The sequence below is a fragment of the Myxocyprinus asiaticus genome, chromosome 7 (assembly GCF_019703515.2).
Source record: "Myxocyprinus asiaticus isolate MX2 ecotype Aquarium Trade chromosome 7, UBuf_Myxa_2, whole genome shotgun sequence".
Lineage (NCBI taxonomy): Eukaryota > Metazoa > Chordata > Actinopteri > Cypriniformes > Catostomidae > Myxocyprinus > Myxocyprinus asiaticus.
In genome coordinates this window covers 31,361,270-31,378,885 of record NC_059350.1, presented here as the reverse complement: position 1 = coordinate 31,378,885, position 17,616 = coordinate 31,361,270, and the positions used below count along the sequence as shown (strand labels likewise).

At 36.0% G+C, this 17,616-nt stretch overlaps 1 protein-coding gene across 1 annotated transcript in view; it reads right to left on the bottom strand.

Moving 5' to 3' along the window:
- The window catches only part of LOC127443554 (lipopolysaccharide-responsive and beige-like anchor protein), a 309,792-nt gene extending 292,625 nt beyond the window's left edge, over positions 1-17,167 (bottom strand). The window contains 3 exon segments of the mRNA XM_051702239.1: positions 14,814-15,006; positions 15,126-15,249; positions 17,092-17,167. The gene's annotated coding sequence lies outside the window, so the exon portion shown is untranslated.
- Between the last annotated feature and the right edge of the window lie 449 nt (positions 17,168-17,616).

Sequence of the window (17,616 nt, the reverse complement as noted above, 5' to 3'; positions counted from 1 at the left end):
CAGATGACGACATCATTCGTTTCAACAACACACCATGAGTGGCAGGGAAACGTTATGGAACACAGAAGAGGTGAGGTGCCTCATTCAGATATGGGGAGAAGAAAACATAAAGGAGCAGTTGAAGAAAACTCACAGGAATGCAGATGTTTTTGCATTGTTAAGCGCACAATTGAAGGAGTCTGGGTTCAACAGATGAGTTACGCCATGAAGCGCACATATTCGCAGTTGTCGTTCACTCTGCTGTGCGTAATGGCACCAAAATAACAAAAAAACAAAAAGTATGATGAGTCGCGTTGTGTTCTCCATGCGTGTTTGTGATAATGTAAGATGAACGCAAATAGACCAGGGTTCAATAGAATCAAGTGAGTGTGAAACCAGACCAACGCTGCGGGGGGCACCGGGAACAATCGCACTCGGAATTGGACCACAGCAAACGTGCCCAGTGTGAAAGCCCCCTTAGTATTTGAAACACATCGGAAGTGCACCTATGATGCCTGAAATTGCTGCCTATGCAGGCAGCTCACTAGGTTTTGGACCAGAGTAATCGGCTGTCTTAGAAGACTTTAGATCTCTGTAAAATTCCACTTGAGAGCACTGATGTAATATTCACAATGGATTTGTGTTCCCGCGAGAACTTGCATTGTTTATGCGAAAACTTGCACTGTTCACATGAGAAGCTGTGCTGTTATTGCTTTTGCAAGGTTTATTGGTGAGCCTTTATGAACGAGCGTCTCTCATGTACTCATGATTGCGCAAAATAAAGCTATGGTGAAAGTCAAGATTTTCTCTGTAAAATAACTTACATTCCTTATGTCTTCGTAAGACTTGGAACAGGATGTGCGAGTCTAAAATAGATTACTTTTATGACACTATTAGGTCTTTTTTTAAGTTTTAAAGTATGTCACTATCGGCTTCCATTGAATCAGCAAACAGAATATCCTTCAGAATTCTTCTTTAGTGTTATGCAGGAGAAAGAAATGTCATAAAGGTTTGGAACGACATGAGGGTGAGAAAATGAAAACTATTCCTTTAAGTATCTTCATATCAATAAAATATGCTTCATATCAATCTTACTGTTGTCAGTGAGAAAGATAAACAATTCAGCAGTGTGCATCACATTACCTAACATGCTAATAGTTAAATACTGTAAATACTAATAGTTAAATCAAATTGTAAAAAAAAAGAAAAAGAAAAAAGTTGACTCAACTGAAGCTTAATTTTTAAATATTCTTACTAGTTTTAATAAATTTACCATTACACTCTAAACCTGAAAGCTGTCCTTAATAAAAACATATGGTCCTAATGAAACAGTGCTTGAAATGTCACATTTTGGAATCTTAAGTCAAATATATACATTCTTAGGCTTTAAGCCTAAGGTCCTTAGGGTCTAACCCTAAACTTTGGCTTCGAGTACTACTAATTCAAAATTATCAAGTACAAAATTGCAGCTGTGTGGTATACCCATAAGCCCTTGCGACTGAATAAATTATGTTTGGTCAAAACAAGGTAACATGACTTTTGTCGTTGTTTTGTTGTAGCTGGTTGATAGTTGTGATTTGTGTGAAGCAGATATGGAAACTCGAGTCGCGACTTGAAGTCGTGACTTGCGACTCGACTTGGACTCGTAAATTGACTTGTAGTGATGGGTCGTTCGCGAACGAGTCGGCTCGCATATCAGAAGAGCCGAATCTATTTATAAAAAAAAAAAAAATTAAAAAATATTAAGATATGAATAATCAAACTTTAAAATTAATAGAATTAACGAATTCAAAGAACGAAAAAAGAAATAAAATAATATAGGCCTAAATGCTCAAGCGCACATTCATTCTGTCTGCTCAAACTAACAGCCTCACCTGTTCCTATCAATCAGACACGCAGTGTCAACCAATGAACCAAAGATGCGTGAGGGAGGGCGGAGCCAACTTATTATGTTGTTCAGATTGTATTCGTTTTGAATTGTTACATTTATATGCACTTTGTTTATATACATTAAAAAATTATTCTTTAAATGCACGTGTAATAGCATCCTTCTTTTTTACATTTATTTCAATTTGTGGGATGCTGCAGTTTTGCAAATTATTTATTTTTCTTTGATATGGTGCAATATTCTATTATGCTGTTCAGATTGTATTCGTTTTGAATGGTTAGATTTATATGCATTTTGTTTATATACATTACAAAGTTATACTTTAAAGGTAAATGCAAACCAATGCATTTTTAAATGCATTGCGGTTAAGGTAGAGTATGATTTCATTTAATAATTTAATTAGAATTGTTTTAACGCCAATCATAGTCAAACTATCGCAAACTGTTTGACTTGAAAGAATACAAAACATTTATAAAAAAAAAAAAAAAAAAAAAAAAAAAAAAAAAAGAGCCGTTTGGGAGCCAAAAGAGCCGGCTCTTTTTGGTGAGCTGAGCCGAACGAGCCGGCTCACTGAAAAGAGCCGGAATGCCCATCACCTACAGGTGCTGGTCATATAATTAGAATATCATCAAAAAGTTGATTTATTTCACTAATTCCATTCAAAAAGTGAAACTTGTATATTATATTCATTCATTACACACAGACTGATATATTTCAAATGTTTATTTCTTTTAATTTTGATGATTATAACTGACAACTAAGGAAAATCCCAAATTTAGTATCTCAGAAAATTAGAATATTACTTAAGACCAATACAAAGAAAGGATTTTTAGAAATCTTGGCCAACTGAAAAGTATGAACATGAAAAGTATGAGCATGTACAGCACTCAATACTTAGTTGGGGCTCCTTTTGCCTGAATTACTGCAGCAATGCGGCGTGGCATGGAGTCGATCAGTCTGTGGCACTGCTCAGGTGTTATGAGAGCCCAGGTTGCTCTGATAGTGGCCTTCAGCTCTTCTGCATTGTTGGGTCTGGCATATCGCATCTTCCTCTTCACAATACCCCATAGATTTTCTATGGGGTTAAGGTCAGGCGAGTTTGCTGGCCAATTAAGAACAGGGATACCGTGGTCCTTAAACCAGATACTGGTTGCTTTGGCACTGTGTGCAGGTGCCAAGTCCTGTTGGAAAATGAAATCTGCATCTCCATAAAGTTGGTCAGCAGCAGGAAGCATGAAGTGCTCTAAAACATCCTGGTATACGGATGCGTTGACCTTGGACCTCAGAAAACACAGTGGACCAACACCAGCAGATGACATGGCACCCCAAACCATCACTGACTGTGGAAACTTTACACTGGACCTCAATGGAGCAACGTGGATTGTGTGCCTCTCCTCTCTTCCTCCAGACTCTGGGACCCTGATTTCCAAAGGAAATGCAAAATTTACTTTCATCAGAGAACATAACTTTGGACCACTCCGCAGCAGTCCAGTCCTTTTTGTCTTTAGCCCAGGCGAGATGCTTCAGACGCTGTCTGTTGTTCAAGAGTGGCTTGACACAAGGAATGCAACAACTGAAACCCATGTCTTGCATACGTCTGTGCGTAGTGATTCTCCCCCACATTTTTGAATGGGTTTTGTTTCACAGTCCTCTCCAGGGTGCGGTTATCCCTATTGCTTGTACACTTTTTTCTACCACATCTTTTCCTTCCCTTTGCCTCTCTATTAATGTGCTTGGACACAGAGCTCTGTGAACAGCCAGCCTCTTTTGCAATGACCTTTTGTGTCTTGCCCTCCTTGTGCAACGTGTCAATGGTCATCTTTTGGACAACTGTCAAGTCAGCAGTCTTCCCCATGATTGTGTAGGGTACAGAACTAGACTGAGAGACCATTTAAAGGCCTTTGCAGGTGTTTTGAGTTAATTAGCTGATTAGAGTGTGGCACCAGGTGTCTTCAATATTGAACCTTTTCACAATATTCTAATTTTCTGAGATACTGAATTTGGGATTTTCCTTAGTTGTCAGTTATAATCATCAAAATTAAAAGAAATAAACATTTGAAATATATCAGTCTGTGTGTAATGAATGAATATAATATACAAGTTTCACTTTCTGAATGGAATTAGTGAAATAAATCAACTTTTTGATGATATTCTAATTATATGACCAGCACCTGTATTGACTTGAGACTTGACTTGGACTCGAAATTATAGACTCGTGAAAAACACAAGTCGTTTTGCGACTGTTTTTTCCGCCGGTGTGACTACAGAGTTGGCCAACTCTCCCTCTCCGTTTATGTGCTGTCGTTTTCTGTGAAACGATATCAAATGGCATACGCATCAAAAGTAGAATGAAACAGCGCTATTCGCCGCCCGGAACAATGGACAAAGCAGCCCCAGCGCAGAGCAGCTGTGCTTACGCGTCTCGCGGACCGGTCTCGAACTCTCAACCTCACATTACAGCGCTGCGAGGACCAGTGAGAAGCACGGCGCGTGTCACGGAAACATTTGAATTCGGCACAGAATTCTTTGGTGCAAACCTCTCTGTGAGCAAACATTAAACTGCCCGACAATACAGTATTGACGCTGAGAAAACACAGTGGCATGCACAGACATAAATAAGCAGACTTTTCTCACATCACCATCTTTATCATCAATTTACTATAATACCACTAACTGTATTGACAGTAGTATTTTAGGCAGAAATATATTCATAATACATATTATAGTACTACTATAGCTCTATTAAATTTATAATAGGCTACATTAGGGAAGTGAGGGAATTTCATTAATTTTTGTTACAACTATGGCAGATTATAAATGTTTTTATTTTGTATTTATAGTTTTAAATGTGTTTAGGATACTGTTTTTTTTTTATTTATTTTTTTATAGAAATCATGTTACATTTGACCATGGTAGTGACGATCCATGCTTGATTTTACCTGAGTTTACCATGGTCTTGTTACAAATAAATACCACTGTTTAAACTATAAAAACTATGTTACATTTTCATAAGAGCAAATGCAAAATAGAATAAAGGGCTTTAAAGCCCTAACGATTTATGGACAAAGCTAGTTTTCCTTCTGTGTAAAATCTGTTCTCTTTTAATGCAAATAAATAAATAAATAAATAAAATAAATCAATTGGAAAGTATATTGATTGTTTCCTGAATAAAAATAAAATCCATGATTGAAGTCAAACCTTATGTACTTTATTAGACATGAATAAACAAACAAGGCAATCCCTTAAAGTAGTTTTAATATTTCAAAATTGAATTAGCCTTATTCAGGGTTTATTAAACTAACCAGCTGCAGATAAAGAACTATTGCCAAAAACATAAAAAAATAAAAATAAAATAAAAGCTAATACTTGACTTGGACTTGTGACCAAAGACTTGAGACTTGACTTAGACTTGGCCTTGAAAGACTTGAGAGACTTGACTTGGACCTAAGGGACTTGTGAACATGTCTGGTGTGAAGTCACCATTAGGGTGATTAGTGTTACCTCTGGTGAACTTGGGGCCTGTTAAATTTAATCCATTCACTTTACTCAATTGTACATTACAAACGTGCAGATTTATGTGCACTAAGAGGTACTGAGGAGAATCATTCAGAGCACAGCATCTGAAGATGCTGCAGTTTGAACACGCCACAATCTACCTCAATTTATCAAAGCAACACAACAGACAGAAAGTTAAACACACCACTGAGGGAATGAGAAACAACACTTGCAAAATCCACACCAATTTCAATGCATTTGCATTTAGACAAGGAACCCTTATTATAAGTAATTAATCAGCCGTTGTTGTCCTAAACTGGCCACCTACAAGCTTAGGCATTTATCTTCCATGTGGTCTGATCGGTAAACCATGGCTGTTTTCTCTGAATGGACAGTTTTGAAATGCTCTCCCTCTCCTGACTCTCTCTTTGGAATGGCATGTGCATTAGCTTGGGCTTAATTTTACATTTGACATTTAGCCATTAAATCCACACTCTTTATCTTCAGAAAAACTTTGTAGGAGCCCTCCTAGTTGGATACAGAATTAAGGTACTGTAGGGCACCATATGTATAAAACCACAAACAAAAACAAAAAAAAAACTGAGAGGGTACACATGGAATAATTGGCTGCAAGGCAATGGAGGATTTGCAAAAAATTAAAGAAAGAACTCATGTAAACCACTAAGGGTTTAAAGAGCTTCTCTGCACACATAAGGCCCCATATTATCTTGTTAGGTATTATCTTCAAGAATCAGTAAGTATACCATACACTGCTTATGAATAAAAAACAAAAAACTCATATGTACACTAAAAGCAACTCATTGTCTGGCAGCTCTCCATAATGTGTATCATACCAATAAAGTATACGTCATGTGAAAAGCATTAGTTATGTTACTGTAACCGGTATACAGTACATGTGAGTTGAGGAGATAGAGTAACTCTGGGAAACGTGGTAACTGTAGAAATGCGGTTTTGATATGTAGTCCACAGGGTGGGCTAGACATCAGTTTCAATCTGATCTAATTTCATTCCATTCAATTCTCTAGATGTTGGGTATGGAAAAATTTAGTTCATGTAAGAATAAATTTAAGGTTTCACAATATGATAGCCACCTTTTTATCATCAGGATGTGTGGTTGCCAAATCAACTTTTTAAGAGCCCGGTTAGGAAAACATCAATGAGTTACCAAGGAAATCACTTAACATTATATTACTATAAACAAAGTGAAAAACAATTACACAAAGGATGCTGCAATTACACAATTCTATGATTCTAAGTCTATGGCGGAGTATTCATTTGGCATCAGACTGATGATCCAGCATCACTAGAAGTATCCAGACTGCAAGCTCAGCAGCAGAAACGAAACAGTTTAAATCACTGTTTTTAAGATCAGCAGGGAGCAGTTGGCCACAGACTCTCACAGTAGGGCCAGTAGGGAGCCCCATTTAGATCAATAGATAGTGAGTAACCACAAAATAAAGGGGAAATAGGGACCTTGAGAATGCTCTAATTGGATTAGCTAAATGCAGTTCCATCCCCCTAAAAATCAATGTGGTCAGCAGACTGAATCCCTTTTCTTCTGTCCATTTTTTCCTGCCTTACACCCTCAGACATCTGGATGGGTGTGGAATATACACTGTAAGCCCTAAAGTTGTCATTACTGTAAAAAGTTGTCTTAATATTACTTGAAATGTCAAGTTTTGGACTCATAACTCAAATATTTAAGTTAATTGAACTTAATCATAGACTTAAGATTTGAAGTGTTAATAACTCAAACTACTGAGTACAAAATTGAGGCTATGGGGAATACCCACAATCCCTTGCTGCTTGAATTATGTTTCCTTGGTCAGAGGGAACAGATTGGGGAATTTAAATAATTGTTATTAAGAATTCATAGATGTTTTAGCTCTTTTGTTGTATTATTTATGCTTTGTTGCAAATGTTGGTGTAATGTCACCATTAGGGTGATCTGTGTCTCTTTGGTCAAGTTGGACCCTGGTCACACTATCTCAGTTCTCTTTGTGCATGTGCAGCTGAAGTGCATATATGCATTTCTGTAAATAATTATTTAATAACTGACCTAGAATCAGTTATCTTTATTTGAGCTGTGCTGTTGTTTGATCTAAAATTGAATCAGTTCAATTAAAATGTACAACAGTAGAAACAACAATATTTAAATTCAAATCTGAGTTAAGTCTACTTGCATGTAGTTAACTCTACTTGAAAACCAAGTTAGTTGAACTTAAATACTCAAGTTTTGGGAGACCCCATTACTCAATGATATTGAGGGAATGAGTTTACTCAATTAAATGAGTGCTATGAACTTAGGGTTTTCAGTGTAGGTAAACAGAAGGACTCAGGAGAGACAGACCAGAAGTATGACTCCCTTGTGATGAACACAACTCTGTGTATTGTATTTGATTTTGGAAGAGCTTCCATTATGACCACAGGCATGCAACACAAAACCTGAGGAACAATGACACAAAAAACTAAGAAAATTATTATGGATAAAATATTAGGGTTGAACTATTATTTATTAGTATTATTAAAGTAAAGAAATGCACTGAATAAGGTTTTTAAAGAACGCAGTGTAAGAGATAATGCACAGGCCATTATCGCAAAATCAACCCTGACATAGGTGAACAGGACCCTGACATGAAACTAGCACAGCAATGTAGGAAATCGGTTGCCTGGGACAATGGTCAATTAACAATTCAGCAATCATTATACAAAACATTTTGGCCACAGAATGCAGCAATTGACCAATCAGAATTAAGTATTCAATATTCAATAATCAAAATATGGCATAGACACCATTTAAAAATGTTGTCATTAAACACCACGTAAAAAAAAACAAAAAAAAATACTGGACAATTTGCTTTGTGATAGCATGTTAAGCTGGCAAGGTGAATGTCATTAAAAGCTACTGGTTGATCAATGCCAATGTCTTAAAAAAGTCAATTACATCTATGTTCTAAAGCTCTCAGCTCATTTGTGGCCTGTCTTTGAGTTTGTTCAATACAATCTGGCTGCAGGTGTACCTCTATCTTTACAAGCAATGTTCCAATACTGGATCCCCATTGTCTTCTAAATCCATATTATTGCTGTTGTCAAGCTTGATAGCAGCTTCATGACACCACAGAATAAGCTTGATGTCCTTACAAGGGCTGATCATTCATTTTCAACATCTCCATTAGACCCACAATCTCACTTCTGTCAGGAGCAAAGACAACAACCTTTGTTTCTTACAGGATAACAAGAATACAGTGTTAAAGGGATAGTTCACCACATAATGGAAATTATGTCCTCATTTATTCACTCTCATGTTCCAAAACCAGTATGAATTTTAATATTATTATTATTCCATGGAACACTAAAGAAAATGTTGGGCAGAATGACACCATCAGTCGCCAATCACTTTCATTGTATGGAAAAAAATGCAATGAAAGTGAATAGTGACTAAGGCTAAGACTCTGCCTAACATCATCTTTTGTGTTCCACGTAAGAAACAAAGAGATTACAGGAAAGATGCTCAGTATTAAACAATATTTTTTACACCCTCTATATATATAAAAAAGCCAAAACAGATTTTTAGAGCATCTTTAATCTCACAATCAACATAAAATTCACTATAAAAGTTTCCCCTGAAAACGCATCTAACAGGATGTTCTATTTGTATACTGTATTTGTTTATAATTTATATTATTGCAGTCTTTAGATAAGTTCAGTAGTGTTCTTTAAACTCTATTATCATCTATTAAAACTATTATAGTTCTTATTATGTATAGTCCTTACTCTAAATTCTGACTGGATGAGCTGTGTTCGAAGCTGTTGTATTATGCAGATAAATGCACACCTGTGACCACACATTCTATGTGTCAAATTGATATGTTGCTTGTAAACATACTGTAAAGAGCCTACAGTTAGGCTAATTAACTATATTACTTGTTTATTCAGATTATTATTAATAATTAATGTAACTATTTACTGAACTTTGCTTTTATCATATTGCTGTTGACACTGTATTATAAAAGCAATAAGCCATTCAAGGCTGTACGATACATTGACGCTGTAACGCTGAAATAATACAATGTACTCTTAAAACTCCTTCTTTTAAACTCTAGTAAACGAACCGATGACTTTTCCTCCAAAAGCCCTTGGAGGACTCAAATCTGTAGTGTGACGTCCCAGAGGAGGTCACAGATCTCTCCACAGGGCACTCTAAGATTAAACTAAAGGCTCCAGGGGAGTAGACACTTTCTCAGGACCATTACAGCGCCCCCACCAATTAAGATGCTACTTACAATGGAACACAAGAGTGCTGACTATGAAAGCATAAAGGACACCAAGTATTTCACAAGGTGATCACTTCCAGCAGGAACGTTTCTCTGTAGTAGCTGTGTGGAGCTGCGTCTCATTTATGTGCAGTGCTGGAACAGGGGCTCCTTGGGTAAGCTGTGGTGTCAGCAGGCCCATCTGCAAAAACATCTGTCTGCCTACACTGAACTGACTGGAGAGGAGACTTCAACAAAATACACACACACGAAACATCATACAATCAAGCAACAACCAGATTCAATTCTGAATAACACACTTAAAGTGTTTATTTTATAAAGATTTTGGTCATTCTCCATAAGAATTAAAATATATATTAAATAGAGAATATTTTTTATTGTTAGTTCATGTTACCTAATGTAGATAACTATTGTTAACAAATATAGCCTTATTGTAAAATGTTACTCTTTTAACTTCATCATGTTTTTAAACACAGCACTCATAGTGCGAGACACTAAAAACCAGTGATATATAACAAAAAATAGCACAGATGGAACACGTCCTGTGTAAACGGTCCATAAGTCTACTTCGGACAAACTCGACTGCAAAATTGCTGTGGACTGTAGCAATGATATTATAGACTTATGTTCAATAATATGTAAAAACAAACAACTGCCTTTTAAACTCTCTTTGTAATGTCTACTCCATGCTTTACTTGTCCGCCACAATAATGTCATATTTAATGAATTATCCAAACTTGGGGGCTTTTGGCAATTAAATATTGAAATATGCGATAATCTGTGATTAATTAAATAAATTCATCAGAATACCCTGTAATTAATTTGATTATTTTTTTAACCAACTGACAGCCCTACATAGTATACTGTATGTGCATGCTATCTTAAAATATATCATAATCTATGCATTTTAATCTGGGCGAATGAGTGCATCACACTCCATCCTTTACATTTTTTATAAACTCTGACACATAAAGATATAAATGTGTTTCTGTTAAATGTGACATCTTCAATTACATGACACAAACTGAATCTTAGATTTATAAAACATTAATATTCTAAGGCTTTTCTACAGTGAGCTGGAAAAAGTGATTGCATAGTGAAACACAGACACCCTACAGAATGTGCATGTGTTGACAACATAAAAAAAAAAAAAAAATGTATGCATTTATTATTTAAGGGGTTCCCAAATGGTTTGTTGAATTTATGAGGATTGTTCCTAATGATTGCAAAGGCCGTTTGAGATGCATATTAAACGTGTTCAAACAAGATGAATCCAAGACTGAGGTGAGGAGACTTTGTATACAACAACCCAAAACACATACACTCAAGTTCACATATACATATCTAAGATGCAAACACACACTCTCTCTGCTACACACACAATACCTCTCCCTTTCCTTCTCTCTCTCTCTCTATCTCTCTCTCTCTCACACACACACACACACACACACACACACACACACACACACACACACACTTACACACAGAGTCAGGCCAGCCCTTGCAGCTGTGAAAGGGAGAGCTACAGTGACAAACAGCTCTCCTACTCCAGAGTTGGCAGGAAATCTATCACACTGGACAATAAAATTGCAATTGAGTTTCTTTAGCTTTTTTTTTTTCCTCAGCAGATGCATGTATCTCTCTAGCTTGGCAGTGCTGCACCTTTCCAGTTCATACACACAGCCCCCCTTTTCTGAAAAAGTGCTGGTTTTTTTAGATCAGAGCAGAGACGCTGTAAACAGAACAGCACCTTACCTGCATTAATCTTGTGCAATTATAGCGCAAAAAAGCAATTACAGGCTTGACCCATAGGAAGGGGAATGATCAATTAGTGCACTTGAAACAGCAGTGAACTACAACCTAAATTCTGAAAAAGTTGGGACAGTATGAAAAATGCTAATAAAAACAAAAATTAATGATTTATAAATTATATTCATCCTTTGCTATATTGAAAGCACTACAACTACACATTATATGATGTTTTACCCTGTGAATTTCATTTTTTATTTTTTCATTTTTTATGTACAGTAATTTCAAATCAGATGATTGCAACATGCTCCAAAAAAGTTGGGACTGTCGAGTGTTTACAACTGTGAAACATCACCATTTCTTCTAATAACACTTAATAAGCATTTGGGAACTGAAGACACAAGTTTAAGTTTAGAAAGTGGAATTTTCCCCCAATCATCCATTATGTAGGTCTTTAGCTGCACAATTGTACAGGGTTTTCATTGCCGTATGGTGCTGAATGGCAGTATATGTTGCTCCAAAATGTGTACATATCTGTCTGCATTCATGGTGTTCTCACAGATGTGCGAGTTACCAATGCCATGGGCACTGACACACCCCTGGCCCATACAGACATTGGCTTTTTGACCTGATACTAATGGATGGCCCTTTTCCTCTTTGGCCCAGATAACACGACGGCTTTTTTTTTTTTTTTTACTTTTTGAAATGTGGACTTTTCAGACCAAAAAACACTGGGCTCAGTCTCAACTTAGATGGAAAGTAGAACAGTGGAACTGAGTAGTCGGCAGCGCTTCTGGACAGTGTTGATGTAGGGCTCCTGCTTTGCATAGTAAAGTCTTAACTTGCATCTGTGGATGAAGCGGTGAATGGTGTTGACTAACAAAGGTTTACTAAAGTTATCCCAAGCCCATATTCATGATATCCATTATAGATGAATGCCGTTTTTAAACACAGTGACGTCTGAGGGATCAGAGATCACACACATTCAGAAATGGTTTTCGTCTTGCCATTTACGCACCGAGATTTGACCAGATTCCTTGAATCTTTTAACTATATTGTGCACTGTAGAGGGTGAAATGCCCAAAATCCTTCCAATTTGTCTTTGGGGAACATTGTTCTCAAAGTGCTTGATTATTTGCTGAAGTATCTCTTGGCAAATTGACAAGTCTTGAATGATCCTTGCTCTTGAAGGACTAGGCTGTTTTTGGAGGCTCCATATAAAGTATACAGTATTATGGCACAATTGCCTCACCTGTTTAACATCTCCTGTTTAACATCGCCTTGTTATTTCAACTCGTCAAATTATTATTAGTCTTAAATTGCCCGTCTCAACTTTTTTGGAGTGTGTTGCAATTATTTGATTTGAAATTACTGTACATAAAAGAAACAAACAAAAAAAAAAAAATATGAAATTCACAAGGTAAAACATCATATAATGTGTAGTTGTAGTGCTTTCAATATAGCAATATATCTTTTTTGTTTTATTAGCATTTTTCATACTGTCCCAACTTTTTTGGAATTGGGGTTGAATTTGAGGAATGCAAGCACACTCATACAAAATGTCTCTATATGAAAAAGGCTGAAAGCAAAGTATTATTTAATGCTATAACACTGTTTAATGACGCTCATGAATGAGCCTCCTATGGATGAGAAACTTGCATTTTATAATTTACAATTACATAGACTAGAATAGCAGAACAATAAACATCTTTTAATTTTTTTAAGCGGTATTTCTACAGCTAATATCAGAATTAAAATTTTTATGTGTTCCAACATGCTTATGAATTTGCTCAACAGTTTCAATTAGTAGATGTACAAGTACTAGTATTTTTTTTAAATTATTATTATTATTTTTTTAAAATCTGTATCACCCTGATTTGGTCATTATTGGAAGCAGATAATAGTACAGCTTTTTTGTTTCTAATTCAAATTGTATACTATTTTTAACTGTTATTGATTTTTTCCATAATAAAATAAAACCATGTTAAATTATATATTGGAGTTTTATTTATGAAATCAGACACTACAGAAACATCAGAAATATCAACAAACATCAACAGAAACAACAGACAAAACAACATCGATTCATAATATCGGTCATCATATCATCAGCTACCGGTAGTCAACATTTCTATATCAGTGTATCTCTAGTTTCATTTTCAGGACTATCTAATTTGAAATGACTTTAGGCTTAGGCTTTATGAAAAATCTAATATATTTCAAACTAAATATTACCAAAATTTTAGGAGCAATGTAAGGCTATTTACAATGCAGCACATTTAAGTGCAGGTGAAAATAGCCAATAGCAAAAAGAAAATTTGTTGTTTGATTGTTTAATGTGCATATGTATGGGTGAAATGAAAATTTCTCCTCTGTTCTTGAAGTTAAAATGATGCTGTAATAAAGCTGCATTGGCTGATCATTCCTACACTCCTTGCTGTGTAGCACAGCTGCGCCCCCAAGTGGCCACAGACTAGTACACAGGCAATGTGTGTAAATGGGGTGGTACCCCAAACCTGCATTCTCAAACCAAATGACTTCACTACACTTGGAACTGTGTCCATATTACAATATCAACAGAGCATCTTAAAATAGACATTTCTGAAACTGGAAGCTCCAAGAGTTCTCAAAAACATTAAGGAGGCAATTCAATCTGTAAATAAAAGTATGAACAGAGGGCTTGGCAGCGGAAGCAAATACAGATTCTAATCTGAGAATTTTGGTTGAATATACAGCGTAATAACAGTCAGGTTTCTGCAGAGAGAAGCCAGTGGATTATTGCTAATGCAGAGAGTCGGAGAGCAGAAGGGAAAGAGGGAAGGAAGAAACTACAGCTGGTGTAAGTGTACAGCCAGTGCTGCAGAATGGAAGAGAGGCAGAAAGAGTTCTTTGTGCATAGGGCTCAAGTAACGAAAGAAGACACAAGAGACGGGAATGCAGCAAAATGATGGGTATAATATACACAAAAACACAAGGGTATTTGACACATAACAGTGTTTTTTTTTTGTTTTTTTTTTGTGCTTTTTTCTTTTATCAATATCCAGATTTTAGGTTCAAATTGTATTTATAGGAATGTACTTATTTATATACATTTTAATTTTAGGTCATGTAACTACTTACCATTTTGTTTAAGTTTTTACTTTCAAACAATATAGCCTTTATTTACACACTTTACACACTGTGTTCATAAGAAAATCAGGTGTGCAAAATGGGTGTATTTGTGCCACAACTAGTCTGTTTGATTAAAAATTAAACTAGCAGGCATTAAGCACAGAAAAAAATTAAAGAGCACTAAGCAGTTGTGTGAATACTCATGAATTCAAGTACATAAATGCCCATAAATGCCCAGATGTCCATCTGTCTGAATGTGTGTGTGTGTGTTTGTGTGTGTATATTTGGGTCCTGACCTTGGAGTGTGTGATGGAGAGTGTATCCACCTACACACGCCAGCCGCCCCACTCGTACTTTACGGCATGATAGAGAAGGATGCGAAAGATGGCGTACACCATCTCTGTCATCTTTTGCTCCTCATTGTTCTTTGGGTTTATAAAGCTCAGAGACAGCATCCATTCCTGCCACACCGAGCACTGCAACAGACTCCTACAGAAAAAACAACAACACAACATTTATGAACTGCACGTATAACCTGTATTCATTTCAGATCAAGTGTTACTTGTGATAATGAGCGTGATGAAGGTCAGAGCTAATTCGCTCCTTACCTGCGGTTCTCTCGGCTATTGTTGAAGAGTTTGATCATGTCCGAAAGGAAGATCCGTCTTACTTCCATGCTCTCGGCTACTACAGGAGCATTCTTCAAGAGAGCAGCAATCACCTTTAAGATCTCTGATGGGACAGAACATTAGCTACCTTTAACAGGCATAAATATAAAATTTTGCAACATACCTCACAAACTATTTTTTTCACCTAAACTTTCAATTGACGATGTAAAATTGGCCCAAAAAATAAGTAATTCATAAAAACAAGTCCAAACATACAAAGCAGTATCATACAGTTATAACTTCAAGATACATTTGAAAATATTTATTTACAGTTATAAATAGAAATGTAGAAATTATAAAACAAATTTGCTTCCCTTTAATAAAATAGACTCATCTCCATTTTTGTGCACGCAGTGAGAAAATAACTTGATATTGTGAAGGGAGTAAAGGTATGCTCTACCTACTGTAAGTCTACATCATAAGGTTGGTATTGTCTAAACTCTCTGCAGCCAAAGTCGTGGCTTCCTGGAACAGAGCATTAGCTTAAACTGAAAAGATTGGTTGTTTAGATGAATTATCTAGACAATGTCAGCATGCATTAGGTTGAGAAGAGGAGCTCAAGTTTCAGCCGTCACAGAGAGTTTAGAGCGCGACGGCATCTGTAACCAATGCTCTCATTCAGTCCAGCAAAATTGTGTTGTTTCTATGCCTTACTCACTCAAATTAGAGTCACTGAACCTTACCAGTAGAAAATTACCTTTGCATGTATCTCTGCATTTCTCTGATTTTTCACTCTCCAATCACCATTTGGTCCTGGTTTGTCCCAGAGTTCAATTTAAAAGAAACTTTACTTCCTAGGTTTGTTTGATTGGGTCTGACATGGCTAAAGACTGCAATCAGAGCCATTTAGTGGCTTCAACACAGATCAAATCAAGTAGACACAGAAGATAGATGAAACAGAACTCTGCTGCACTCCCTCTCAGATCATGTATGAGATGACCTTAGATCAGAGTCTGTTGTTTACCATCTCCATCAGTTTAACAGTGTAGAACCCTCTAGAACTGACCCAGGATCTGCAAACCAATCTCATTCTTTTGACTGGCAAGTGGTTTGTGTACATGGTCACATCTCTGTAAATACAGCTGTAATCAGCTGCTTGCAGTATTTTAGAATTAAGCTCCATTAGGAAAAACTATGATATGGATCAGTATACAATATTGGTTTCACTTTTATATTCAAACCAGAGCATCTAAGCATGTGCTGGGTTTAAAGGAGCCACATGCAAAATTGAGCATAAATCAAGGCTGGAAAGAAAAGTGTCAGTGAGAGTACAGTCAATATAAAAGATAATTTTGTCATCTATTTTTCAGAAACTGGTCGGCTGTGAATGAAAACAATGCAGCAAATAAATATTACTTTTCAGCTACAATGGGAAGTTAATTACATTGTAATGTGTTTATCGGAGTAATGGTGACTATCAAATGAGCTTCATTTTTCTGAGGTAACAGTATACTTCACCATCAAAAAAAAAAAAAAAAAAATAACAATAATAATCTCAATGGCTGTCTGATTTGTACCGCTGCAGGCACAGAAATAAGAAATGAGACTCTCTTATCATTATTATTACAAATCACCAGTAAAAAATTCCCAGGGAAAAATGTAATTAAGTTACCGGTATGTTAATTACGGTAATACAGTAAAATAAAAAAAAATAAAAAATAATACAAATAGCAACACTGAGCAAAAACAAAAAAAAAAAACAGTTTGGATCTAAATGGAAAACCAAACAAAGTTGTGTTTTATGTACAAAAGATTTATTTTAATGAAAGGAATGATTACATTAAACTTTCTTTTCATAGCTATTTACACCATTTGCATATACACTTTTATAGTCAGTGGTGTTTTGGCTAAGTTTTAATTTCCAACTGAATGGATTGGGCGTGCACGATGGCATTAAATAACTTACGTGGGTTTTGAATCTTCATGGTGGAGTCGGGGTCTGGGTGCTGTTTGTGAATGACCTGAGTACAGATCTCCTCTGTAAGAATCTGGAGAGAATGACATACGAGACTCGGTTATTCCCTGATCTCCCAATATGCCCTAAATTATCCTTTCCAAATAACCAACACAGAGTTCATGCAAATATAGGGTCAAAATAACTCATAAATATGCAATTTCATGGCAAAAGCAAATATTATGGAAATGCATTATAGAATGATAATAAAAGATACCTGAAGAACCAAATATTAGAATTGTAGTCCTATAGTAGAATTATATACATTAAATGATGTCTTAAAAATAATTTTGAAAACTTAAAAATACATTTCTGAAAATTAGTTTTAGGGAAGTTTCACTGTCTACCTAAGTTAAAATAAAGCCCAGATAATAAGGAAACAAGGAGACAATTTGACTGTGCCTCCAATAAGAGTATTTGCTGTCGTACCACGGTTCCAAAAAAAGAGAAGTTTGCAAGACAGTTTAATTGTTGACA